The sequence below is a fragment of the Heliangelus exortis genome, chromosome 8, assembly GCF_036169615.1.
Source record: "Heliangelus exortis chromosome 8, bHelExo1.hap1, whole genome shotgun sequence".
Taxonomy (NCBI): domain Eukaryota; kingdom Metazoa; phylum Chordata; class Aves; order Apodiformes; family Trochilidae; genus Heliangelus; species Heliangelus exortis.
The window spans coordinates 23,544,071-23,571,902 of NC_092429.1; the positions used below are offsets into that span (position 1 = coordinate 23,544,071).

Genomic DNA, 27,832 nt, shown 5'->3' on the forward strand with positions numbered 1-27,832 from the left:
TGTTTATTAGTGACCTCTAGAAATTGAACCTGCTCTTCTCTGCAGGGTTCCCATATAAATCTGTACTTGATATTGAAAGGGCAAAAAGTCTTTTTGAGGCTGTTTAATTATCCTACCAAAACCAGTTTGCATGAATAACACTGTTTCACCTCTATTTACTTAAATATTTGTATGATAAATCCCCATGAAAAAGGTTGGTCATACAAATGCTTATTATGCTGCACTTTATACATTAAAATTAAAGCTGTTTTTTTTTTCCTCGGAATATAAACAAGGAACAAAAACTGTAACTGACATTATTAGAATTCAGACATGTATTGAAATATAATGAAAGCTGCACATGATGGAGTAACATTTCTAGCCTGAATTCTCTAAAGTGTCTGTGCTGGCTCAGACTCAGGCAGTTCACACTGCTTGTACAGAGGCACTGATTTAACTAACACTCATCTTTGAGTGGAATGTTCAACATCAATTGTAAAACTGGCCTGAGAAGCCAACTGTGAGTACTCAGACAGGTTCTAGATGCAAAGCAGTCAATGCCCAGGAAGTATCTCAACCTGAAGCCACATCCTTTAGTGGAGGTATAAAAAAGTTCATGCTAAAATCCACTGTTTTCTATCCTTTTCCTGCAAAGAACAGAGGAGTGGTTTGAGATTAGAAGATGGATATTCCCAAACAATCTACAAGTGACCTCTTGGTTCTAAATAGCTGACATGGAATAAGAGACTGGGACTCAAACAGTGATCCCAGTTAAGAGAAGTGTTTGACTACAAATAGAGGGAAATAGCTCTGAAGCTAAAACATGTATTTGCTCAGCAAAACCTGAAAACAATCAATGCATTTTTTTCATGGCTTATTATTCTTTCAAAATAAAACTGAAGCTTCAGCTTCCAAAGAAACAGCTACAGTTGACTTGTTTGCTTTGCTGCCTGCTGTTAAGTCAGAACAGAGATTTGTGTTCTGGTAACACAGCCTGAACGGGAATCCCACTAAAATTAACACCAGGACTTCTCCAAGATCCTTGTGCTTAATCCTAGAGGTTAGGATGCTTTTTTTCCTGATGAAGGAGTGTAATTAAAGGCACAGTATCATAAGTGTATCATAAGAGTGGATCACAAGAGTGGATCACAAGAGTGGATCACAAGAGTGGATCACAAGAGTGGATCACAAGAGTGGATCACAAGAGTGGATCACAAGAGAGCATCATAAGCAGTGAGCCCCAGATGCTTTCCACTGTCTTTAAAATCTCTCTCTTGCCTATTGGACATGTGCCAAGCAGATTTTCAAGGTATGCTTCTCATTGTAATAAAACAACAGCATATGCTTGAAAAATCATAAACTAGAAGTGTTTTTTAAAAAGTCCTAATCCATTTTCTATAAATAATATCTGAGTATTTACTTTCATGGCACCAAAAGTGGAGGTTTTACACAAAACTCCCCATTTCTGAAGACCCAAAACCCTGCTTTCAGGAACACCTCCAAGCTTAGCCAGCAAGCAGAGATTCAGGGGACTGCTCCTCAGGTGACAGCACAGCACCAAACAAATTTATACTAACTCTGGATCTGTCCATGAATGATTTATCCTAAATTTTTACACTTACTGTGTTATTTCATTTTGAACTTACTGTGAGAAGTAAATACATGCTTGCCAGCCCATCAAAAACATTACAAACCAGCAGCACATTTTTTGTAGTAAGTGGCTGTTCCTACACCACTTTTTCCTTATCTTACACACAGCTGTTACTTCTGCTGCCTAGAAAACTTTTTATTTTTATATAAAATGTTCTCTCTCAGATATATGCTTCCTTTTAATAAATAATATTCTTTGTATGGTCTTATAAAACTTGAATTTTTACAAGTTTCAATAAATACTTTGCTCAGCAAACATGGGGAATAAACTCTTGTGCCATTTACTGGCATAAGGAGTTACATTTTAGTAGAGTTTCTGTATTTGTATAGAGACTGTTTAATGTTAAAGATAGGGCTTTGGTCAGATCACAAATGCAATTAACCAGTAATGATTAATTCTCAGGGTAAGGGTCCCAAAAGCTTAGCTTGTAATACTCTGATATACATTAGAATTAATTATTATAACATTTTATTTTACCTCTCAGTCTAAGAAATACAACATTGTTCTTAATATTGCTGTTCTGTTAATTTGAAGTAGAGTATGCACTTGCTGATAAACAAATGTTTATTCATTATTCAAAACAAGTAATCTAAATTATGCTTTATATGACTCCAGGCCATAACACTCTTTCTAGAACCACAAAGAGGCACTGACTTATACCTTTAATGTGATGGTAATTTAAATTTGAACCACACACTTGACCAACACCAGTTCTGAAACTATTTGAAACATCTGTTATCTAAAAAGTACAAGCTAAATTTCGCAGAATTACCTTGGTTGAAAGGGACCTTCAAGATCAAGTGCAAGCATTAACATAATACTCAACCATTTCCCTGAAGTGCTGTGTCTGAACAACCCTTACATCCAGGGTTGGTGACTCCACCACTGCCATGGGCAGCCTGCTGTGCCTGATAACCTTTTTATTGAAAAAAATTCTTCCTTACATCCAATCTAAACCTCCCCTGGCACAATTTGAAGGCCATTATCACTTGTCCTATCACCTGTAACTTCAACAGACCAATCCCCACCTGTTTACAACCTCCTTTAAGGTAGTTGTGAGAGAGTGATAAGGTCTTCCCTTAGAGATCTTAGAGTGATAAGGTCTCCCCTCAGCCTCCAGACCTGAACACCCACCTCGAGGTGCAGCCTCCCCAGTGCCAAGGACAGGGGCACCATCCCTTCCCTGCTCCTGCTTGCCACCCAGCTTGGTGGCATCTGCAAACTGACTCAGGGTGTGCTCTATCCCTTCATCCAGATCATTGATAAAGACATTAAACAGGAGTGGCCTCCAGTACTGAGCCCCAGAGAGTGACCCTTGAGACCAGTTACCAACTGGGTTTAACTCCAGTGACCACAGCTCTGGCCCAGCCACCCAACCAGTTTTTAACCCAGCAAAGTGCATGCCCATCCAAGACCTGAGCAGCCAATTTTTCTGGATGAATGCTGTGGGAAACTATTCAAAAGCCTTACTAAAGTCAAGGCAGACAACATCCACAGTGTTTCCCACATCCAGTTAGAAGGTCAGCTTTCACAAACCCAACCAACCCATACAGTTCCATAATTGCATATATTTGAGGATAAAGATGTGTATCCATATAGTCACTCTTCCATAAATAAAAATGATTAATTTTAATCACAGGATTTGACTTTATTTGAATCACCTGAATGAAGAAGGACTGTACATATACACACTGCTGAGTGGCAAAAAAATATGGTGCATCAAGGACCTGAGAATTTGCTTTGACAAAGTAATTCCTCTCCCTTTGCCCCCTTCCTCTGCCCCCACTGAAGATTTTAAACATGAAATTTTGCAAGGTGATAGAGGACAATTCTCAAAACCTCATGTGTCTCTGTTTAGGATTTTCTTCCTACTGAGAAAGGAGATTTGTATACTACCTGTAAAATTAAGATAACAATAACTCTTGCACTATTTACGGGTTTGTAGTAGAAAAGCAGACACTTTCCTTCCACAGCTTTCCAGAGTAGCTGGAAACACCTCTGCTACACCTCTGCAACACCTCTACTACACCTCCACACCACTGCTTCATTTGAATTTCAGCCCTGCTCCTCCTTGCACACTTTCCTAATGTACTTCACAATACTCTTTGCAATCTACGTTGCTCTTCGTTAGACTGTTTTGTTTCACAGTAAGTGGTGTTGGGTAATCATCTCAGAACAAATCCTGCAACATCATCACCTACTTTAATCAATCTTCTTGATCAAGATTTCCTGTGTGAGTGGACAGCCTAAAAGAGGGAAGGCACAGCTCAGACCCTTTTTGTACTTCACACTCGACTCACTGCTGTTACATGGTGCCATGTGGGTAGAAATATAAGTAAAAGAACATTTTTCTTTCCACCTTATTTGCTTGAGGTACAGCCACTGTCTTTTCATAAGTGAAATATCAAGAGAAATACATCGTTGCCATAACAACCACACTAAATGATACTGAAGTAAAAAAAAAGGCTTTTGCAAATGTTTCCAAGTGATAAGCTAATTTCGAAATGCTCACAAAGAGCACTTCAGAAATAAAATAAGATACACTGGAATATGAACCTAAAACTACAGAAGTGTTACTATAGTAACCTATGTTGTAAAGTACTAATCATGCAGTGTGCTCCTGAACAGATAAATCATCAGTAAGGTAAATCTCTGCAATGAGCTGGTGGAGTAAATAATGCTCCAGACTCTCCAGAGGTACTTATGTCATTACAGCTGTTTGTGTCTGGAACATTTTAAAATAAGCAAACAATAGCAAGGTCCTGAATACAGCCAAAGAACAGCAGCTGTGTTTAGCAACACTGAGATTTATATTAAGTGTGAATGAGAAATAAAACCTCTGAACCACAGGAATATGGCTCTCATTATTTTTAATAAGTTGAACTGGATCTAGGTGAGACAACATATCTGCTAGGAAATAATTTTTTCCCAAATCTTATTTAATGTAATCATTAATTCTTAAATTTCAATGGTTAATTTCAATGATTTAGCAGTCCCAGATTTCGATTTTGCCTTTGAGTCTTCAAGCAATTTATATTTCAGGAGTTTCCTATGTGGAATGGCAAGAGTAGAACAAACTGGTTTGGTTGTCTTAGTTTTCTTAGGGGTAACCAGTTAATCTTCAAATTGGAATGTCACCAATATTAAAAAATTTTCTTTAAGAAAAATCACACCTCAAAACAGATAATACAGGGTTCTGCACTATTCTCATAACTAAATATTATACCAGGATATACTCTGGGTGTTCTTCAAAGGTAACAGCTGCCTAAGATCAGGCTTACACTCATTTTAGGCAGATATATAAACAGCTTTTAAGAATGCTTCTCAGCAACTCATACTCACCTGCTGCCAGCTCTTCCTGGGTGCACAAGGTTTTTGTAATGTCACATTAAAAGGTGCAGGTATCCAAACTTCCCTCAGGCTACTTCATTCTATAAAGTTTGACAAATTAGAAACCAAACAAACACACTTACTTTAAATCTTGCTTCACTTGGCATGCTGAGATATTAAACTAAATTAAATAACACTGAAATGTTTTGAAGATTAAACATAAAACTGTTATAAATTCTATTGTTTCAAGCAGATTTTACATTAATCCTTAATAATAGCAGGCATTGGAATTACAAATAAGAACTCAGACCATAAATTGAATCTACCTGTAGAAAATTAATGCAAAGCTGTGGCATTTTCTGACAAACCATCTGACTACCACATCCATCCCTGCATATCCTGGATACTACAGATCATGGCTCAACCTGGTTATCACACATTTGCTAAACCAGAGTTAGAGTCAATGTCCTCAGGCTACAGCAAATTCAAGTGAGTTCATCTAAGAATATCTCATTACTTTCCATGGTCAGATGTATTAATAATTAAGCATAATTACTGAATTCACAAAAAACACAGATTTTTTTTCCTGTCACGTTTCTCCATTTCACAAAAATAAGATCAGAATGGATGTCTGAGGCAAAGTATGCCAAGAGCAGTGGATTAACCTCTATTGCTCTCAAATCACCCAGTAATTCTCAATGCAGTATTTTATAAGCTATATTTTTGTCCAAGATACATTTACAAGAGCAACTAAATAAATTTGAGAACTGTACATAAATTAAATACGTACTACTAAATGTAAAAATAACCATTCCCCATAACAACTACTTTTAGATTAGCCCAGAGTACTAACACGATTCCAGAGTAACACTGAAGTAATAGTTCAGATAAACATTAGGAGGATTGCAGTCCAACAGACACAGAAATAGAGATTTTAATATATTCAAATACAAAGACATTTATTGCACAGCTAACTGACAGCTTTAAGTCTCAGTATTTATTCCAGTTGATTTTCTCTGGTGTCTCAAAGAATATTATTGACATGCCATTAAAAACTTCCTTATTGCTTGAAATATCAATTAGAGTAAGAAAACCAACCTAGGAATCATCAGCCTCATCAAACAACATCCTCATCTCATGAAATATTATTTTCATTCTGCAGAGTCTATGCATTTATTACACAGTTAGCTGGAATTCTTTATATTGAGTGCATGTATGAGACTAAAATATAGGAATCTGTTATGTATCAGATATCTTAGATACCTTCATCTTATATTCAAATCTTGATATACAACTTCCTCCTCAGAACATAAGTACAAAACTCAAAAAAGATGTTGCAACAACAACTCTTTAATATGCAAATAAGATGCAATCAAAATTAATATTGTGAGGAAAAATATTAAAAGCAAAAGGTGAGATGGATGAAAATTGTACCAATGTAATAGATTAACAGTGTACCAAAGTCATAAAAAGATGACATCTTTTCTGTAACAGTATTTACTTTTCTCTATAAAATTACTCTTACCTTCTTCAAAACTGGCTAGAAATTTTAAATTCAACGTTTACTTCAACTTCTTCTTTAGTATCTCCATAGAAAACAAAAAGAAACCTAATGGACTATAATAGAGGGCCTATGAAATGCACATAATTCACCCACTCTTTTCTGATTTATCCTCTTTCTTTTATTCATGAAGCTTTTAAAATGATACCTCTCTATTTTTCAGATAGAGGAACCAATTTGTTTAAACTTCAGAACAGAAAAGCTATCACTAGTACAGCTCTCAATCAATCCACCAGTGGTATATGATAAGTAATTTCATTTTGTAAATACATTTCTGAGATTTAATATGCAAAAGTCCATAAACAGGAGAAGTTAGGTAAGAAAAAGATTTAGCTCAAGGTAAGGAGACAAGGTCTTAGGATCAGCAGAGGAATGGAAGAGATTGAGAGGAGATAAAATGTGAAATAGCACAAATTAAAAAGCAAAACAAGTGACATCTCAGATTCAAGTTCTTCTCTACCAAGATGACCTTCTCAAACATTCTAGAGATAATAAGAAATCTGGTCAATGACATTGCTTGGAGTTACGACAGACAGATTTGATTGACAGTGGGTTTTTCCAAAAAACCCATGATATTTGATGAAAGAAGAATCTACTGGGTTGGGACCAAATTTAGTCTTTCACCCAAGTCTTTCCAGTGATTCCTTTGTGGTTAGATCATACCTGTTTTGTGAAGCCACATTATATTAAAGTTAATTTACAGAAACTTGAAGAAATCATATATAGATTTACTGTACCTTTAGTTACTAAGATTTCAGAAGATTTAGCTTTTGCAACAAGATGTTTTTCTTAGACTAATAAGGAAAATGTGCAATTTGAAAGCCTATTATTCCTAGCAGCTGAAAGGTCATTCCACTCACACAATAGCTTTCAAATCAAATTTACCACTGATAATTCCTTTTAACTCTCACCATATGCTGTATCATTTATTCCAAGGTAAATGTAAAACATGATAAATTACTCTTTACCAATCATCCTTGGAAATACTCTGGAATTATTATCTTTTCAAGAAAGATCATGCAGTGAGTGAGAGTGATGAGTGGTTATTTTTGTAAACATCTTGTGGATGCTTACAACTTAATATTAAAATAAAGTTATTCCATGTGGACCACCCTTGACATCTTCATGACTGTATTTTCAATATCCAAAAGTTAATATAGACTTTTTCTATGGTAATAAATGATATCAATAAGACAGACCAGTATAAGACTACATTCCTCTGAAATCTTATCACCTATTTCAGAACCATTCTTCCTTGAAATTTTCGGTTGAACTTCACAATGTCAATTATGTAATTGCAAGCAATGAAGACTGATTCTTGTAACTTACTGTCAACAATGAAAGGCATTTATCACTTAGATAAAACATGATTGTTTGGTTTTTTTAATGTCAATGACAATGGCTGCTTGAAAACTTTTTCACTTAAAGGTTATTCCAAATACCTTAATATATGCATCTTACTCTTTTTCTGAGACAAATGTTGAAAGAATTTAATTTAAAAAGGACAATTTCCCTAAAATACTAAACCACTATTATAATACTACATGTGATTCTTCTCCTCTCTAGCCAGAGGCTTCAGTGAGACATGATTTACATCCCATGGCTTATCTAAATGGCAAGGGAGTTTTGTGTTGCCCTGCTCTAAAAAGAGAGAGAGATACATTAAACATTTCCTTCCAGCAAAGGAATCCTGGAAGCCACAAAGCCATGGGGGCAATACCATGTCTGAATTATAACCATTTCTTTCAGGTACAGTACCATCATCTAATTAATACAGAATTTTGACTAAAAAAGGTTTAAGTCTTTGCAAAAAATAAGTGTACATGTGTCTTGTGGGGGGATAGCATATGTTGATTAACTAAAGGCTGTAAGCAGGTCTTACATCACTTAAAAGTGATGTATAGGTGTTAGAGAGGAAGAGATGTCCATAATTAGAACTATTGCTACAAGTAAACAAACATATTGTAGAAAAGACTTTTATAAACAATTCAGAACAAGGACCTTGGCAGCAAAATTATAAAATAATCAATGATGCAGAAAGCATTTCAAAGGGGAGGGAGAAATACAGGGAGCAAACCCTGTCTCCCTCAGCTCTGTCCCATGGTGACTACATTTCAATCTAATGAGAGACAATTCTTGGTGGTCCTTCAGCTTTCTGAGATGTAGCTGTCTCTAGCTACCTATTAGGCAATCGTTGCATTCTTCATAACTTAAATTACTTTAAATTTGCCAGGTCTCAATGACACTGATATTCACACAGGAAGTCTCAGTTTTTCAGACACTTTCATAAAGTACACATCTAAGTTTTCTTCAAAATGTCATTCAGTGGTATTTCATGTCATAAATCTGATGAGTTTCTCTAGCAGCTTTTTGTTCAAGATGAAGCTAAAGAAGCATTTTATTTGCATTCACTGTAGAATAACCTTCATTTACCATATCTATAAATCAAAAAATCTCATAAATAATGTAGTACCATGCAAAAAAATGAACCTCTGATAAAAAAATAATCCACATAAACATACCTTTTATAGAAAAAAGAATGTAATGCTACCACAGAATGCAATATTCATAGCTGCTGCTTCTCACTTATGACCTACCCCCCAAAAATCTTTCAGCGTTATTTAATGGTCCATAATGAAACAGGAACAAAACAGACTTTTAACAGCAGCCTCCAAAAAACTTCCTAAAAACAAACACATGAAAGTGATTTAAATCTTCCACCAGGAAAACCACGACTCTTTTTCTAAAACTGGGTAAAATTGTTTTGCACCATAATAAACTTGATCTCTCTCTATATTTCCTCCAAACAGACTTAAGTACGTGTTCTTTCCTCATTATGACCAACAGGAGCAAATGTTTTACTTCTCAGTTCTCAGTCCTTTTTGTTGGAAAAAAGAACAAATCTTCAGTTGAGGAGCTGAAATTATGACTCACTTGCCCTGTTTTACTGTTTTACAAATTGTAAACCTCAGCATCTAAAATACACTTATATTTTGCATAAAAATTTTGCCTGCAACTCATAAAAACTAGCCACTAAGTCAAAGATGATTTTGCAGGCTCAAAACTGGAGAAACAAATTAGGTTTTGTCAAACATTTTGTGCACCTGTATATCCTTTCTTACTCTTCTGCATTAGTCTTGCAAATGATTTCTAATGGGCTATAAAATCATAGCATGAAATAAAATAAAATTTCTTAGTGTGTAGATACTAATTTACTTAGAGGGTTGGTTTTTTTGGTTTTTTTTTTTTTTTAGGACACATAGTAGCAGATATCTAAAACAAATAAGCAAAGTGCAAAATGGACATATCTAAAAATCATTTAGGAAACAAATATGTCAGAGTACTGAGTGTGAAAAAGAAAGAGGAAAAGACTGAGAAAAAGAAAGGGTTGTATCTTCCCCACAACTTCCACCCAGAATCGTGGGCATCTCAGCTCACTGCTCTGCCTGAACCCAACCTCTTCTCCCCTGATTGTTATCCCTGTGCATTTTCTGTGCATGCTAATACACCAATAAATATTTCACCTGTCATTCTTTCTCCAGGAGCATTCATAGATGGTGTAATGCTCTGTCATGGTTTTTATACATTTTTGGTTTTACTTCAAATACTGGGAAAAAAAATCATATGTAGCTTGGTTGTACATACAGTCCTCTGTGTACTTCTCTGCATAGCATACAAATTTGTTGAAGGAAGGCATATTAAACTAAGAGAACAGTTTATGGCAGTATATTTTTAAGTGACACTAAGCCAAGTTAATAAAATTCTCTCTCTTAATATATATATATATGTACACACACACCTTTTTCTTAGTTTTTAAGCTTGTAAAAAATGCTAATGTTATTAAGTGAAGACTTGCTATACCATTAATAATGTCCATTTTCATATTCTTATTTTTCAAAGCTAGTACAAGATACTTTAACTACTGACTATTGCATTTTTGAAGGAGGAGATCTGCTCAGGTGGAATATTAAAACAACTCCTGCTATCTTTCTGACATTGGTCACCATTTCAGTTCATTTCTCCAAGAAGTGTTTTAGTGTTCACAAGTTCCAAATGACTTTCCTAGCCATTTCTTGCTGTGCAGTTGTCTTTCCATAACAACTTATGAAATGGCACAACATATGCTTCTCTCCTTTTCCATAATATGCTAAGCAAACATTTTCCAATTAAAGACAGAATGCTAAACAGAATATTTTGCTGCACTTAAAAAATGTAAAGACATCATAAACACAAATCTCATTATAGTATAAAATGTCTTTGAACTGTTTCTATTTGTTTGGAGAATGGCTACTTGACTATCACCATGAACAGCTGTTTTCAACTAATGATTTCCAGAATGCAGATGTGTTATTTAGCAACTCAAAAAAACTTAAAGTTGAGAAGGCAGCCTTGCCAAAATCTAACACAGCATACTCTATAAAACCCTTGTTAAAATAAGCAAAGATACAATGCAAACCAATGGCTCAGTTTAAGAATGAATAAATAATGTAGGAGCTATATGTACAACTTGCAACAAAAATAGCTTCACCACATGCAATTAACTTCTTGTATGACAGTGTTAATTGCTTCTGACATCTCCAATGCCATTTGCTTTAAGTACATATACTAGAATAAATAATGTTAAGCAGATAGTTTAACTACTTTGTTTTACAGAAATCCCATTCTTGACTATGCACTTATTTTCATTAATATATGTTACTGTCACACGTGAAGAAAAGCAGCAACCTACCCTAGGTAAAAGTGTTTCTCAGCCATAGTCACTGAAGTCAGCCAGGACAAGCAGGTGTAATGTTACCAAGATAAATGCAGCTGAACAAATTTTCTGCTCCACTGAAGTTTATGGAGCTGAGGAAATAACCTACCCACCCCTTGTTTTATACAAGCATAGAAGAATTCAGTAAAAAGATTAAATGCTAAATTTAACTGCATCATGATCTCAGAATGCAGTAGAATAATTAATTTTTCTGAGTATACTGTGAAGAGCTGGCAATGTAAGACTACAGAGTTATTTTTACTTCCAAATGCTCCTTGATCGTTCCCTTTAGTTGATTTTGTTTTAGAAGAGCGAGGTGACAGATTTAAATTCCCCACAAAAATTCCCTGGGATTTCTGATAAAAACTATCAGTACTACAAACTGAAAAAAGCATCCTAGTGGAACATCAAGAGGTTTCTGAAGTAACTGATAGACTTTCAAAGAAAATTAAGTGCCTTGCATTCTTACAGGAGGTAGCATCAATGGTTTCACGTCTTCTGTAAACAACACTCGGTCATAGGCAAAGCATATTTTGAGTGACAGAAAAAGGCAAAGCATGTGATACACATACAGACAATTCAAATTATTCACCTAAGAAATAATTCAACTTGAATGTATCATCAGAGATCTTATTTCTCTGCTAGAATAGTAGGTCAGTAAAGATCTAGTTATGAAAATAAAACTGACGTGAAATATAAAAAATGTAATTACCGCCTTTGACTCTAAATGATGAAAAATGCATAACATCTATTTAGAAGTCTTTGATCAAGCTACACTCCCTAGTATTTTATTCTAGGTTTGTTTCTCCCCTCTCGTTATATTTCTGTCCCACTTACTGAGATCATAATTCTAAATTCAAAGGAAAATAAAAAAGACATTTCAAAGTCATAATTGGGTTTTCATCAATTGGAAATTACACTGGGTACATCACACACATTAGTGCAGAAAATGTAAGCTCTCTGCTATTACTGCTCCCATGACAGGATACAAAGATCCTCCATTACTCCTTCCAGAAGCCCCTGAGTCTGTGCATCGTGTTTTGCATCAAAAATAAGAAGGAAAATAGGATACAAATGTTGTCCCCTCCAGCTCTGCAATACCAGAAGCCAGCAGAGCTTATCCACCTGCTCAAAGGGGAACTCAGACAAAGTTGTGACTGGAAGCTGCATTTTGTTCCCAAGTTTCAGGCTCTCACCCTTTCTCAGTTCCTTTTAAAACCAGAGGCATTAAGGGAGAGATTAGGAACATTTCCAACAGCTCCCTGTAGAGCACACTTAAAGCTTCTTGGTATCTTCTAAAGCTTCCTGATATCTTCTTTCTAACTCAATTAGAGAATTTAGCTAGGAGAGATTTTGAAGGGGCTCCTCAGGCACTCAGTACTAAAGTTTTAGGGGAAAATTCTGGGAACTAAGGATATAGTTGTTAAGTCTGTGCCACTCCTACTTTATTTTAATTTAGACATAGATAGTTAATAGAGTAGTAAATTCCTTAACAAATGAATTAATTTTTAAAATAGAATTCTCCTAACTTAAAATTCTTACAAGCATAACAAAAACCCATATCTAAAATACACTGTTTCAGGATAATATATTGATTTAACTCAAATTTTAAAAAGAACAGAGAAATCCCCTTTCCTAATAAATGCAAAATTTAAAGGGCAACCTAATAATTCGAACTGTTTTAACTGAGGCATGTAATGCTGATTTCAAACAGTGCAATTTTTTTAAAAACACATTTGTAACTCTAATTAGCATTGGCTTTCTGTCAAGTATAGTAATTAGGGAAGTTGTCAATGTCAATCCTATTATTCTTCTTGATAATGAAATTATTTAAACATCAACCAAACATGAATGTTCTATTTTTACTTGGAGAACAGTACATTAACATGAAGAGTGTAATTACTGTTAAAACCCTCATAGTGCTTAACAAATGGATCTCATCAACCAAAATTATCTGCCTAAATACCTGAATACAGATGTTCATGATTAACAGTTTAGAGAGACAAGTGTGGCCATCTTAGGGTAAGATAAAGGTTTGTAATTAGTCCTTGAGGTACAGAAGAGCTAGAAATGTCATAGAAATCCTTGAAGAAAATCTTCCAAGAATTTTAAGAGTACAAATGACCTTACATGAGACCACACATCACCTCAAAGAGCCTGGTAAAATGCCATAACTGAAGGACAAGCTATGCAACATCTCGGGGGGATTATGCTGTACATCTTGTTACTATTTTAAGGTTAACTGGAAAGGGAAGACAGACATGATCCTTTCTGCTGTCACATTCCACATATGAGATATTCTGAAATAGTATAATCTGAGAAAGCTTCAGCTTCTTTCTTTCAGGATGATGGGGACAGCTATTTCCAACTCTACTGAGGGTACAAGAACCTTTCCAGGTAAAGGCGGCAAAAGACACAGAACATGATGCTCTTCTTTCCTGCCTTAGCATATGGTGATTCTCTGAGTACCACACTGAAATGCTATGTAAAGCAAATTAATTCAGTCTATAATTTCTGCATTGTATGTATGTGTAAACATACATTTTCAGTTGGTAAATACATTGTATAATGGAAAAAAAAAAAACGGAAAACAAGAGCCTCATGAAAATTCTGCCTTTCTCTGCTTTGGAATTTAGCTAACCTGAAGCTGTGTTATAGAAATGCAGCTTGAAAAAGCATTATGCATATTTGAGGCTTGGAATCTTTGCTAATACCCTTTTCAAGTGTATTTGGCTCTGGATAAATGAGGTACACAGAACTCTAATTTAGTCTTTATGTGTGTACTGAACACACTACTTTAGTTACCACCCACATTACTTTCAGCAAATTCAGTACCTTACAAACAATCTTTCCTCTTTTAATATATTCTAAAGTACATTTAAGGATCTTAAAATACAAATCAAATATCTTCAGAGTGCAATAAAGGCACAATAAACCAGGTCTAACACATAATCAAATGTAACAACCATATATTTAAAGGTGGAAATGAACTCCTATATCGCTTACAAAACTCAGCCAGTGCCCAGCATTTCAGGAAAAAAAAAAAAAAAAAAAGATCTGTAGTCTGAATTCATCCAGCCCATTACAGTCACAACTTTCCACTTCTCTGTTTGCAAAATATACAAAGATAAAAGACCGAGACACAAACTTTAGAATAATAAGAAATTACTTCTTCTTCTCAGCCTGCTATTATACACATGTATACTTCTGGATTTATTCATCATCACTTACAAATATAGACAGATACTCAGTAGCTGGGCTGTGCTTGCCTAAGAAATATTAGATTCTTAAAACAGATAAAAGGGAAATACAGGACTGTAAAACCACTCTCACTCCATCCAAAAGAATGAAGAAAAACATTTTTTAATTTGATATCACAACTGTTATAGTAAAGCTTACTGGGAAACATATAATTGGGTTTTGAAAAACCCGTGGAAATACTACATCTACAGAAAAAATTGGCCTAACTTATCTACTGCACTACTCTTCAGGAAGCCCACACAGTTGTCTTCAGTGGTCCTCACTTACATCTAACTTCAAGAGTGACTCTTTGCAGGAGTGTGAGAATCATTCAGAGGCCACGACTTGGACTCCAGCACTGGAGATTGGTTGTAAAAGAACTGATTTGGAAAGTAGTAAGTTCACAGAAAAACCTTTAAGAAAATATAAAATATACTTTTAAAATAAGTGAGGTAGAGAAAAAGATGCTTTATTTTGCCCTAATATGACACAAAAAACCCTAAAGGCTATGATCGCAAGAAGGTACCTTGATGAGATGAAAATTTTCTTCCTTGCAAGTTGTAGAATTATTACTCTAAATCTCATTCTTCCTCTGAGTGGCCATAAGTTATAAACTTCCCTCTAGAGATTTAGAAATCTCTAAACAAACTGATAAGTTACTGAAACTGGAACTTATTTTGTGGAGTCTTCCTGTCTAAAGACTTTCAAGACCCATCTGGATGTGTTTCTGGGTGACCTGCTCTGGGTTATCCTGTTTTGGCAGAGGGGTTGGACTTGACCTCCAGAGGTCCCTACCAAACTCTACCATTCTATGATTCTAAATGCAATTTATGTTGTTCTCTTTGCCCAGTCCTCTTGGGATTACATTCACCAACAGGAGGTTTCAGAAGCTCAATAAAGAAAGCCAAGTCCTGATACTAAAGGTTCAGTTTGCTCTAGAAAGAAAGACTCTAACTTTAGTATGTTTGGTAAATGGGTGAATGACTTGGCATCATGTCTCTAAACTGAAAGAAATGATGAAACAAAGAACTTCTGAGCATTTTTCTGAGCAAGATGTGGTTCTGCAGTCCCCAGCCACATACTGTGTAACAAGTCAGATCTCTTTCTGTTACTAGAGTGAAGGATTTCTTCACATTTGTCACTAAAAAAAAGCAATAAATTACCCTGCTTCAAGATGTCCCTGTCACACTTAGGTGATTAAGGCAGTGATGCCAAGTTCCCTGCTACTTGCAGGATATCCCAATAAAGTAATGATGAAATTCCAATTTAGATATACAGCAATGACTCTCTCATTTTTTATATACACTGGATTCTGAGAAACAGCACAGTGAGGCAATTACCATTTATTCTGGATGTGTTTCTGATGACGATGTAATCCCCCAAATGGCAATGCTGTTTTTCAAGAAAGGTCATCTTCAGTTCTGTAGTGGAGATAAAGTAAAATGAGGGGAAAAGTTGACCTTTTGAAGTGTGGCCACAAATCTTCCTACTTCTCCCAAGTAACAGAGGAAGGAAACATAAAACTTATGTCCTCATGTTTTCCTAACACTATTTTGTCAGTTGCTACTCAGTGGGGAGAGATGCTACTGGAGGAAAAAGTCTCTAGTTTATCTTTCAGCTAAATAAGTATCACCAAAATATGCATTTCAGCTGAACTCCAGAGTGTTGTATGAAGATACAAAGCTTACTATTTTGTTTTCAGAGTGTAAGGATTTTAATTCAGGATGTCCAACTACTTCAAACAGAGGCAAAATATGTAGACATGAAAGCAAAGTTTGGTTTCTAAAGTAAATCAATAAATTAATCAATAAACAAATAATCACTGCCTATCTCCATACAATGTATGGATTTAAGTTGCCTAGACTTAAATGGCAATGTAACAAAAAATGCTATTCTTTCACAAATTACTAAAGATGATTGAATGCATATCAGAGATTCTGCCTTTACAGTCATGTTAATAAAGGATTACTGTAGAAACCGTTTTACATTCCATTTTTTTATTATCTTATAAGCTACAATAATAAAATTCTTAATCAAATAAGGCATTCCTACTGTTTAAACTACTACCACACTACCATATGCCAGGTTTTTAATCAACAACCCATCCCTGAAATCAAAGCCATCATCAATGTGTCAACTAGTCAATAGTTCTAATGTTGATAGGAATAAAAAATTTCCAGCACTAATATTAATATCACCATTTCAATAGTTCATTTAAAGGAAAAAGCCTTATTAATTTTTCATTGCTTGAGCAAGCTCCTCACATCTGAGAATTTATTACTTTAATTAAATGTTCCATGTTATTTCAAGACTACATGAAAAAAGTTTTTCTACAAAGGTGCAAAGATACTGTCCTACTGTCATACTTGCAGATCTATGGAAAACAATTTGAAAATTGTTGATTGTGTACACTTGAAAAACACTTAGGTAACTGCACTTGTTTTTCAATTTCTTCCAAATCAACTGCTGGCCTGATTTCAGAAAGTCCTTTAAACAAGGATTTTAGCTGAAAAGGTCACCATCTTGAAGGAAAGAGGAATGACTCAACAGAGTAAGAGTTCTTGCATTGCCTCCTCTGTAGATACCAATTGGGCATCCTGTCTTCATATTTTCAGGCAAAAATGTATCAGTGAAAGCCATACTCTTCAAAAGGTTTACCTGAGATAATAGAAAAGTAGTAGGAATAGAGCCTGAACTTCCTACAACAAACCCCAAGTTGCTACCCTCACTATCAACACTAAAACAGGGAATAAAAGCAGGATAACTATGGGTGTAAAGCAAAAACCCCAAGAGCCCCAAACCACCACCACTCAGTTTCAAAGCTCCAGACATTGTTACATCATTGTTTGTATTATACATAGTCCTATGAATACAGAAATTATATTTGGATAGATAATACTGGCAGCCAGATTTTCAACATCAACCCCATATATCATCTACTGAAATAGTGGTCAAAAGCCACCAAAATAAGAGCAATATAAAAAAAAATAAAATACCAACACACTTTTTTTAAGAGGAGAAAATAGAAATAAACCTGAAACCTTAAAAACTGCATGAGGAATACACTTGTACCTTATTGCTATCTGTAATCAGACTTTATAAGGAACACAGTCAGTTCCATGCATTTAAATTGATGATACTGACATATACCAAAGCAGTACTCTTCTGTTTCCTGTAACTGTTAGGAAGAACATGGACATCTTTTAACCATGTCCATAGAAATTCTATCTAATTTCCAAGCCATATCATATACTATTAAAAAACATCTAATGGACAAATCCAAAAGAGAAAAACAAATACTAGGGTGAAACACTGAGAATTACTTCTAAGGAAGTCATTAAACCTCGGCTTTATTTACCAAATCTTCCATCATTTTCTCCATGGTTGGGTTCCTTATGGAATAACTCAATCCAACAGTTCATCAGAGTATTGCACAGACTGGCATCTTCCCACACAGAGAATATTGCTCCAAATTGATTTACCAGCAAAAATTAGCAAGACATTTTGCATTCATTTGCATGTGCCTGGGACTTTTTGTGTGACTGATGTCACACTGAAGAGTTTTATTTTGAAAGAGAAGTTACTCTCTGTAACACAGCCCAAAACACCATTGGCAGCAATTAATGCTCACTCTGGAACAGGACACTGGACACCAGTACCCTAGAGTGACCAAAGATGAGCTTGAGGTAGACAGAAAGCAGGTGACAGCCATGCAGTAACTGGATATTTCACTAAGTTCCTTGCCACTTCAAGATAAAATATCCTGTCACAACATATCCAAACAGTTGAACAACTAGTATTTTTGTAAAATAATATGCAACCACGTTTCTTTTTAAAACAAAATTCAAGCTAAATTTAAAGACCTTAAGTTTCTAAAATCTGTTCAGGTTTCTGAGAAACCAAGATCTATTTGTTCTAGATTAATTATCTGAGTCTGTCACTTGAAAAAATATCTGATTCAGAATCTCCTTGCATAATTTCAGAAGTGCTGCTGCCTATCCAACCTGCACCACTATTGATGATGAGAGTATGTGTTGTGTTGCCATATTTCAGGTATATAGTAATAAAAGCAAGGGTTACTTTCTCATGTCTTCATATCATAATTTATAAATATATTTATGTTCACATATAGAGAATGAGATTGAAATTATTTTACCATATATGATACTTTTAGCATAAGATCCACAATCGGTACCTTAAAAATGTAGAAATGAGAAAGAAAACCAAGAGCATATTAGCATACTGGCATGTGTATAATCAGTCTTTTCCTTCTTGAGCATGTCCAAATAATTAATATGCTTATTTAATTAAACTGCAAAATCTCAAAAATTAGTATTTATCTTGTTTTCAAATTTGGGGAAAAAAATTACATATAGATTATAGGAAATCCTTTGACAGTGGCTATATCTACAACATTCATTCCACATCTTCATTTTTAAGAATTGTCATTTTAGTCCCATTTTCACATTTATAGTTATTTTTCTTCACACTGGCTCTCACAGGGCTGCCTTTTGGATTTGTGACCAACACAGCATTGATAACAAAAGGATGTATCAGAGCTTGCTGAGCAGTGATTGCACAGGGCCAGAGCCACCCCTGCTTCTCACACAGCCCCACCACAAGGAGCTGGGAGGGGACACAGCCAGGACAGCTGATCCCAGGGGATATTCCCCTTCATGTGACAAAATGCTCAGCAATAAGAACCAGAGGAAGGAGGAAGAAGAGGAGGTGCATCCAGAGTGATGGAATTTGTCTTCCCTGTTACACCTGGTGAAGCCCTGCTTTCCTGCTAAACATCTGCCAATGGGAAGTTGTGAATAAATGAATGATTTTATTTTGCCTTGCTTGTGAGTGCAGCTTTTACCTTACCTGTAAAACTGCCTGAGTTGCAACCCAAGAGTTTTCTCAGATTTACTTTTCCAATTTTCTTCCTCATCCCACTGAGTGGCAATGAGCAAGTGGCTGTGTGGGGCTTGGCTGCCTACCAGAGTTACCCCACAGCAACATAACAGATTTCAAGACCTTTCAGAATGGCTGAAAATATTTATATTATTACGTAGAGGGAATGTATAGGAACCATCAATACAGAAGCTATTTGTCATGAGAAAAGGAAAGTCCTTTCTTTTTCACACCAATTTTTTTTGCCAACAGAAGTAATCTTTATGGAAACCTGCTGGATGCCAGGGTTTGCTGACATAATTTACAAATTGTTTAACAACATTCTATATTTCTTGTGAATTAACATCCTATGAGTTGTTTTCATTAGCAAAAGGATAAATTTTTTACAAGATACATTGATTTATCATTTTTATATATACACCTTGTACTCATATATATGTACCTTGTACATGTATATGCCTTATACTCGTGTATAGGAACTTCTGGTTCCATATTTTTTTTTAAATGGCACGCTGAGTATCTGATATGTTTTCCAGATATAAAAGCCCCACCAAAATTGTATTTCCTTGTGTTAGACTTGCACTCAGAGAATTACCTACTTCTACTTCTTCCTTAGGAAAACTACCAGACTTAAAATTCTCTATGATCACTCCTTACCCAGACTCATACTACAAGACACTAATTGGCTTACTAGATATATTGTCCAGTAATAACATAAATAAGTAAAAAGAAAATAGAGAGGAGGTTCTAAAATGAGGAAAATAATTGTCTTTTGGGAAGAATCAGGAACATCAGTGATTAAACACCAAGAATTTCAACACAAGGATTTCTCTCCAATACTATATAAATTTCTTGGCTTTATAACTAGATTCCAAACTAAATGGTAAATGTTTGTTCTGCTGTTACCATGAACAATATTCACTTTTAATTTGAGCTTACTGGAATAATCAGCACCTAGAGCAGTATTTAGACTTCCCAACTTCTGGGATCTAAACCAGCCTCCTGTGGCTCTCTGTGTTAGCACAGTGACAAAGCTGCTCCTCCAGGGAGAGTCAGTTTAGCTTCATGGCCTCCAAAGGGCAACTCAGAATATTCCTCTATTCCTTCATTGCCTCTGAAGTAGCCTGTGGGACTACACTCCTGATTTAGATACCAGTTAGATGTTTAATTCTAGATGACGTGAACTGTTCTCTTCCATCCCCAAAAGTGCTTAAATTGTCTCCTTTGAGAGAACATGGACAAAAATGAGGAGGACTTCATCTCTCCTACCTTCTTTAAATCACCACTCCCAAGACCAAGATAAAAAGGAACAGAAAGTGCGTACAGAAAGGACTCATCTGGAAATCATTTTGGGTTAGCACAGTTCAAAGAGCAGCTTTTGGTTGGAACGATGATTTTCTTTCCATAGATAAATCCTTTCTTGTGTGCTTTCTACTTTAAAAAAGCTTGGCACACATTTCAATTTCAAGAACTTGTAATTAAACCCAAGCAAAAATATATCTTGCTCACCAATGCACTGAATTCTTTATTCCAAGTTACAATTTAAATGATGCATTTTACAGAGCAGTTGTCCCTCATTGATCCATCACAGGATTTTACTCCTGTAACCAGAATATTTCCAAGAACTGTTGGTATTTTAGACAACTTTCTTTGGATGATCAGCAATTTTACATCAACCAGTCCTACAGAACAGAAAGCCCAGTAGCTGTGTAAGTGCAGTGTGTGGGTAAAACATGGCAATTCCCTGCTGTGCCTGTGGGAGACCTTTTTACATTGAATATAACTGGAACTGTATTTGGCTGGACAAGATTATTCCAAAATCAGATGTGGCATTAGTGGAGAAAAAGAACCTCCCCTCATCTCTTGTGAACCCTCAACAGTTTTTATTATTTTCTCTAGGAGGTGATGATCTCTTATGGCTTCTGAAAAAAAAACTGTGACTGCCAAGCTGTTGGGTGAACAATTCTACATCATTTACAATACATACGTCCCTGCTCAACAAACAGATGTAGAGATACAGGAAAGTATTTTAGCTTGGTCTGCAAGTCCACTTGGCCTTCACTGGGGATTTCAGAGAAAAAAAAATCCTTCCCTTTAGAAACAGATGAAAGTCTTGTATCTCAAGTGAATTTGAGGGTATTCCCCATTTATTACCCTTTTCAAAGGACACCACCAAATTTTAGCTGAAAATTTTAGCCGATTTTTAGTCTTCATGTAATGATTAAAGTAATGGTTAGTAGATAGAGAAATGTGTTTCAGCTCCAACAGATGAGACACAGTCACCATGGACACAAGAAAGACTTCTGCCCAAGGCTGTGCTTAAATTCACAGTCGATGCTTTTAGCACAAAATTAATTTTAAAGTAATGGTCCCTGAAGGAACTGCTGACTGCAACAGGAGGTTAACTGTGGCTGGGGAATGTTTCAGTATTCCATACTTTTATTTTGAGTTGGTGAAGCTGTAATCACAGTCAAAGAATGAATAATATGGATTTTCATCTATCCTTGAGATCCAGGTTAGGGAGGATAAATTTGCAGGTGGCAGCAACATGCAGTATCAGGCCTAACAGAACTTCTAAAATGAAAGTTTTGAGCCAAATTCTGACACTCTAAAAAGAGAAAAAACATTTAAAGTAATTGTTCTTGCAAATAACACCTGGGAACTTAGAAAAACTCAACATATGGTTCTCTCTCAACACACAGTGTTACTCCAGCATTTAGGAGACCATAAAAAGAATGAAAATGCACCAAATAACTGTTTTCCACAGGATGTTTTTACCCATCCCAGTAAGCATTTACTATTAATCATCTGTAATTTGACATTTGATGATTGTTGTCAGATATGGGGGTCTGGTTTGGCTTTTTAGGGATTATTTTATTTTGTTTTAAATATTGCCTTGTACATTGGAATCCCAGTAATCCAGACAAATCTCAAACACCTTTAAAAAACAAAGAATGTTACGTGTAAATGGCAAGGTTTTTTACTTTTATTCACCTGCCATTCTGACAGGCATAGCCAGTATTTCTGAAATGACTCCAGTTTAAACTACTGTTTTGCTCAGGAAAAGCTCCCTAATTTTCTTCAAAATTACAGAGATCAGCTGTAAAAAAAAGAAAACCATTATCAAAACTCTACTTACTTTCATAATTAATCTAGATATCGCATAGAAAAACCTGAGGCATTGGTTTATTTTGGCCCTTTTTAAGAAAAAAAAAAGCAACTCTGTCTGTGTTCTTAGTGTCCAGATGTTTTGCTACTTCATAGCCCCCTGTGCAACGCATTTTCAGTCTTTGCTACTCTCTTCTCCTGTCAACTCTATCTGTTGCTAAATTTCTCTTTCCCCTGAAGTGTTTCTAGTACTATTTAGAGGGAAATAAATAGCAAATAAGTGCAGCCTGACTTTTAAGATGAAAGGGAAACTCTTGCACTATTATGCCAAGTAGAGGCATTGCCCAAAATGTCACCTTTGTCAACAGGTGATGTGGAGCTCAGCTATCTTATGCAGTAACCTTCTGATCTTTTTTGTACTGAGTTAACAGCCAAAATCCCATGGGCTTCACTTCAGAGTATAAAGAAAAGGATTTCCTTGCTCTTTCTATGTGGAAAAAATGCAGTCAGGCTAAGTGGAAGAACAGGTGAAGGAAACAGAGGAACAAATGCAGTCCCAGGCTTGCTGAGGGATGGGAATTAGTGACTGGAAGCTGTGAAAAACACAAATCTTTGAAAATGACCACTGTGCCTGTGTCTAAAAGTGTGTTGTGCTGGATATCATTGATAAAGCTTAAAATGCTGTGATATTGTGTCATGTATGTCAAGCACTGCCTGATCTGAAACTTTCCTACTATTTTCTTTAAAGGACTCCTTTACATTTCAATTTCTCCTTAAATGAAATTCACCCAAACTTTAAAGAAAGGCAAATCAGGTTCTTTGCCAGGTGACAAGCACTGCAACAAGTTAAAAAATCAGAGAGAAAACTTTTATCATCTACCTTTCTCTCTTTGTAAGCTACAAATATGCTGAGTAGCTACACATGAAAGAGAAACAAATTAAAATATGCTAATATATTGTATTTCTTTTATGATATGGCAGAAACTATGCAGCTTGGATAAGTGAAACTATGCAACAATTAAAAAGCAAGTGTAACATTCTAATGATGACTAACAGTTAGTGATAAAGAGTTCATAAATAGGAATTATTAAACACACTAATTAGCACATCAGAAGCTGCTGTATCTTAAAACTTAATGTCTGTTCCTCGTCTTCAGTGAGAAAACACTCTAAACTACACAAAGCAAGCTTATATGTGCTGAAAAACAGTTCCTTTTATTGTTAATGACATAGTTGAACATAAAGTCTCAGCTAATTAATAATAATCTTCCTCTCCCAAGTTAACAGCTTTTGTTTGGTTGGTGTCCTGCCCCCAGAAGCTCCATCCAATGCCCCTGGGCAGCTCACTGCTTCATACAGACACCCACAGAGCTTCTCTGGTTTCCAAATTGATCATCTCAGAAAAGTCTTCCCAAGGTCACAAAGCAGCAATGGTTTATTTGGCCAACTCTAACAAAGATTTTTTCAAATCAGAGGTTCCCATTAAGAGATGAGGTTCCACTTAAGGTTTTACAAATGAGAAAACACTCCAGGATGAGTGAAACTGCTCCCAAAGAAAACAAGAACTTTGGTAAATACTCTCGGGTCACTAACAAATAATTTTTAAAGGTATGCTGCTATTTTAGACCTCAAATTGCAGAAAAGACCTGAGTATTTAGTTTGTTAATGCAAATATTTATTTTGCTTCTATTCTGCTTAACATTAAAATAGGTGTGGAAATAACAGTCTGTAAAATACTAAAGCACACCAATATACATTAGAAGACAAAGCCAATAGAAAATGTTTTCTTCAAAATGTGAGTTAGAACTACTCAGAAAAAGGCCCATAACCTGAATAAATACAAAATGCCACAGAAAAAAGTTGAAGCAGGAAAAACGAAAAACTAGAGAGCACCCAAAAAACCAAGAAAAGATACGTATCAGCATCACCAAGTAAAACAAAAATCATCTCAATTTCTAAAAATTATTTTCCTTCTAAATTGTTATAAAACCAAAGATACGCATATAGGTATTAAATGTACTTATGCACATACACACAGTGGTCATGGAATTGTTTTTGGAAAGCTCAGGGATTCAGGCTGAAGTCTAAAACTAAGACTGAGTCCAAGCAAGCTCTGCTACCCCATGCAACAGCATAATTTTCTTACAACAGTCAACATCATTAAAATCCAGGCACTGAAAATCACCATTCCAAATTAATCCTGATCAAGTATGTTTAAAATTGACAGCTTAAGTGAGGTCTTTAATATGATCACATTTACGTCTTATATATTTAATGCTTCTTTTCCTGGCATGCTACTTACAATTATTTGAAGAAACAGAAAGAGGCAAATTTCTTGTTGACCAGAAAGTGGGGTCAAATAAATAAAGCACAAAGTGTAAGTATTCTAAGTATTCTTGCTGATTTAAATATTCCTGACGATCACTTTGAAGACAGGAAAAACATTTGGATAAATTAATATAAGTCTTCTAAAAGCTTTCTGCTTTATTCTTCCAGAGTTAAACTTGTGGGGGGAATTTAAATACATGCATTTTTTACACCAGCTTTATCTAAACAGCAGGAAAGATAATGAAAACCCTGACAGATAAAATACATGACTAAACTGGATTATTATTATGTAGTATATTAAGAAGCTATGCAACAAAAAGGACAAATATTTCCTTGATAATGCCCTGTTTCAAAACTAAGGGCATTTGCAGTAGGATTATAAAAAAAGCAGTCAAAGATATTTAGCTATAAAATTGGTAGCAAAAATGAATGGAATAACTATGTTCATCTTCAACACTAAAAAAATCAACCTTTCTTGAGAATATCAGAGAAGGCTCTTATTCTAGTGATGGCAAATCCCCTGACAGTTATCAATAGAAATTAAGTTCTTGTTCAAGAAAACTTTTTTTTTTTTTTTTTTCCTTTTTAACTCCTTCATGTGCCTGGCAAATTGCAATGCCTTTTGAAGTGTGCAAGGAGGTTGGTTTGCCTTCCTTTCTGCAATCAAAATAATGGCACAAATTAATTACTGAAAATCAGTCCATTATCCCAAATTAAAACCATTCAAATAGTCCATTCTGGAAATAACAAACTGCATTCTGACTGTAAAAGTAACTATCCAAGTGTGAAACATTCACTATCACATTATCCTGGGTTTTTTTATTGGTTCTTTTTTTTTTTGGGGGGGGGGGGGGCTTGTGTTTGAAGGGTTTGGGGTTTTTCTTGATTGTGTTTGGGGGTTTTTTTAGCTGTTACCAGGGAGGCATGAAAGCAAATGCTGCTTTACAAACCAACCCTTTGCTTTACCTACCAGACTGCAAGATAAAAGAGCAAACCTGAATCACACAAATAAATATGAAGGTAAAATGGCATCACAGAGGGAACACCTGGTAGCTTGGGTGAAAACAGCAGAACTTAATCTCTCTTTAAATGTTTTCATTATTAAAAAAAAAAACAAAAAACAGAAAAACCCCAGAAAACAAACATACTGTCTTATTATTTTTTAACTCAGCAGCTGACTTGGGAAGATGTGCTTGTTCAAACTGAGAAGACAAAGTGCTGGTTTCTAACCTAACCCTGTACAGAGCAGCTGGGCAGCCAGAAGGCACCAGAGCCCCAACTGGTGCCAAATAATTGCCATGTGTGTTCAGGTTACCACAATTCACTTGCCTACTGGTTCCCCTTGAAGTATCAGCTACCAACAAAAAGTAAAGCTTCACAAGTGTAAAAGGCCTCATAACTGCACATCAAAATATTCTCTTTTTTTTTTTTTCTAAGAGTTAAACATACAACGGAAAACAGAATTCTCTTCAATACAAATGCTGAACAATTCCTTTACTGAGTGCTAACATGAAAGTTATTCTTTTTTGTTGTTGTTGTTGTTGTGTAAAAATCAGAATGTGAGAGCTGTTATTCATTCTAGTTGCCTGCCTGCTCCTAAGGTTCTCTGGTCCAAATTGCTTTTAAGACCCTGACCATAAAGAACCATTACAGTCCTAAACTTCAGACCTTCAGGCCTTGTTAGATGCCCCAAAATTATAATAAATCCCAAAATGTTAAATATTCAGCGTAATCCTATTAGCAATAATGTGCAAGTCTTCATCCAGAGCATGGATACAATTACAGTTCCCAGTGCTGGAAGCAATAAAAAAAGATCATCCATGCTGAGCCTGAGCTCATCTCATCTTAAAGAAACTGAAGCAATGTGAAGCCCTCCATGAAAAATACATGGCAGGACAGGAAATTACAGTGACTTTCATGTGGGTTACACTCGCAGCATTGGACCAACTTTATGGTGAAAAAAGTAATTATGAATGAAAATTAACTGCACTAAGTCTTCTTATAATTATCACTGAGGGAAAAAAAAAAACCCCAAGCAAACAATCAAGCACAACCCTCACACCACAAAAGGTTCTGCTAAATAATAACTCATGAAAATTACTTTAAAATAATAATGACTATTCTGGGTGTTTGATCCTCAGAGAATCCTGCCTGCCATCCACCTACTTCTGTTCTTTAAAGATAATATAATTAGATCAGGTATGGACTGCCTGCCTGCCTGCCACAGCTGATTCATTTCTAATTAACACTGCTGCAGCAGGGAAGCACAAAAATTTATAAAAATAAAAGGTCTGGGCAATATTCAGAGTTTTACTAGAATTATACCTTTTATGAAATTGAAAGTGGTCCTTAAAAGGCTAAAGGCTAAGCAGGAATCAAAATTACTTGGCAGAGAAGCTACTGCATTTCTGTTTAAAAAAAGGCAACACGTGGCCTTAAAAGAGAGCAAGGCCTGGGTCTTAACATTGATCATGAGGTTTTCTCCCACTGAGGCTTCCTAAGTTTATTCTTGTGAAATTTTATATTACTGTAGTAATAGTCCCTAGCAATCTGCTGCTTATGGACGTTGGTACAGTTACCCAAGATATATTGTAGAAATCTCTGAAGTTTGAAAAGGTACTGTTTCTATAAAAAAATAAAATAAATTAAATTTCAGTTGAAATCACTTTGTCCTTCAGTTTTCATGAAGAATTTCTTATATAGGTGTTCCTCAGAGTCAGAATCATGTTGAAAGTGCTGGCAGAACATTTTTTTTGGTGTTGTGTTTTTAAGTCTCGGAAAAATGCCTAATTTTGTTTAAATGTCTCAAATGTCTCAAAAAGACATGATATGAAAAGATGCCATTTGAATTTCTCAGAATTAGAAATTCCAATTCTGCTTGCCATTGCAATGGGATGAATAAAATTCCATGCTTTTTCAGACAAAAGCTAGGGATAGTTAGTCTTTAGTATCTGGGTCTGGTGCAAAGAAGTATCAAAAGAATT

At 35.4% G+C, this 27,832-nt stretch overlaps 1 long non-coding RNA gene across 1 annotated transcript in view; it reads right to left on the reverse strand.

Annotated features, from left to right (window-relative positions):
• Nucleotides 1-503: 503 nt before the first annotated feature.
• LOC139798768 (uncharacterized) overlaps nucleotides 504-27,832 on the reverse strand; it is an 84,882-nt gene continuing 57,553 nt past the window's right edge. The window contains exon 3 of the long non-coding RNA XR_011726969.1: nucleotides 504-626. This is a non-coding gene — a long non-coding RNA (uncharacterized lncRNA). The remainder of the gene's footprint in view (nucleotides 627-27,832) is intronic.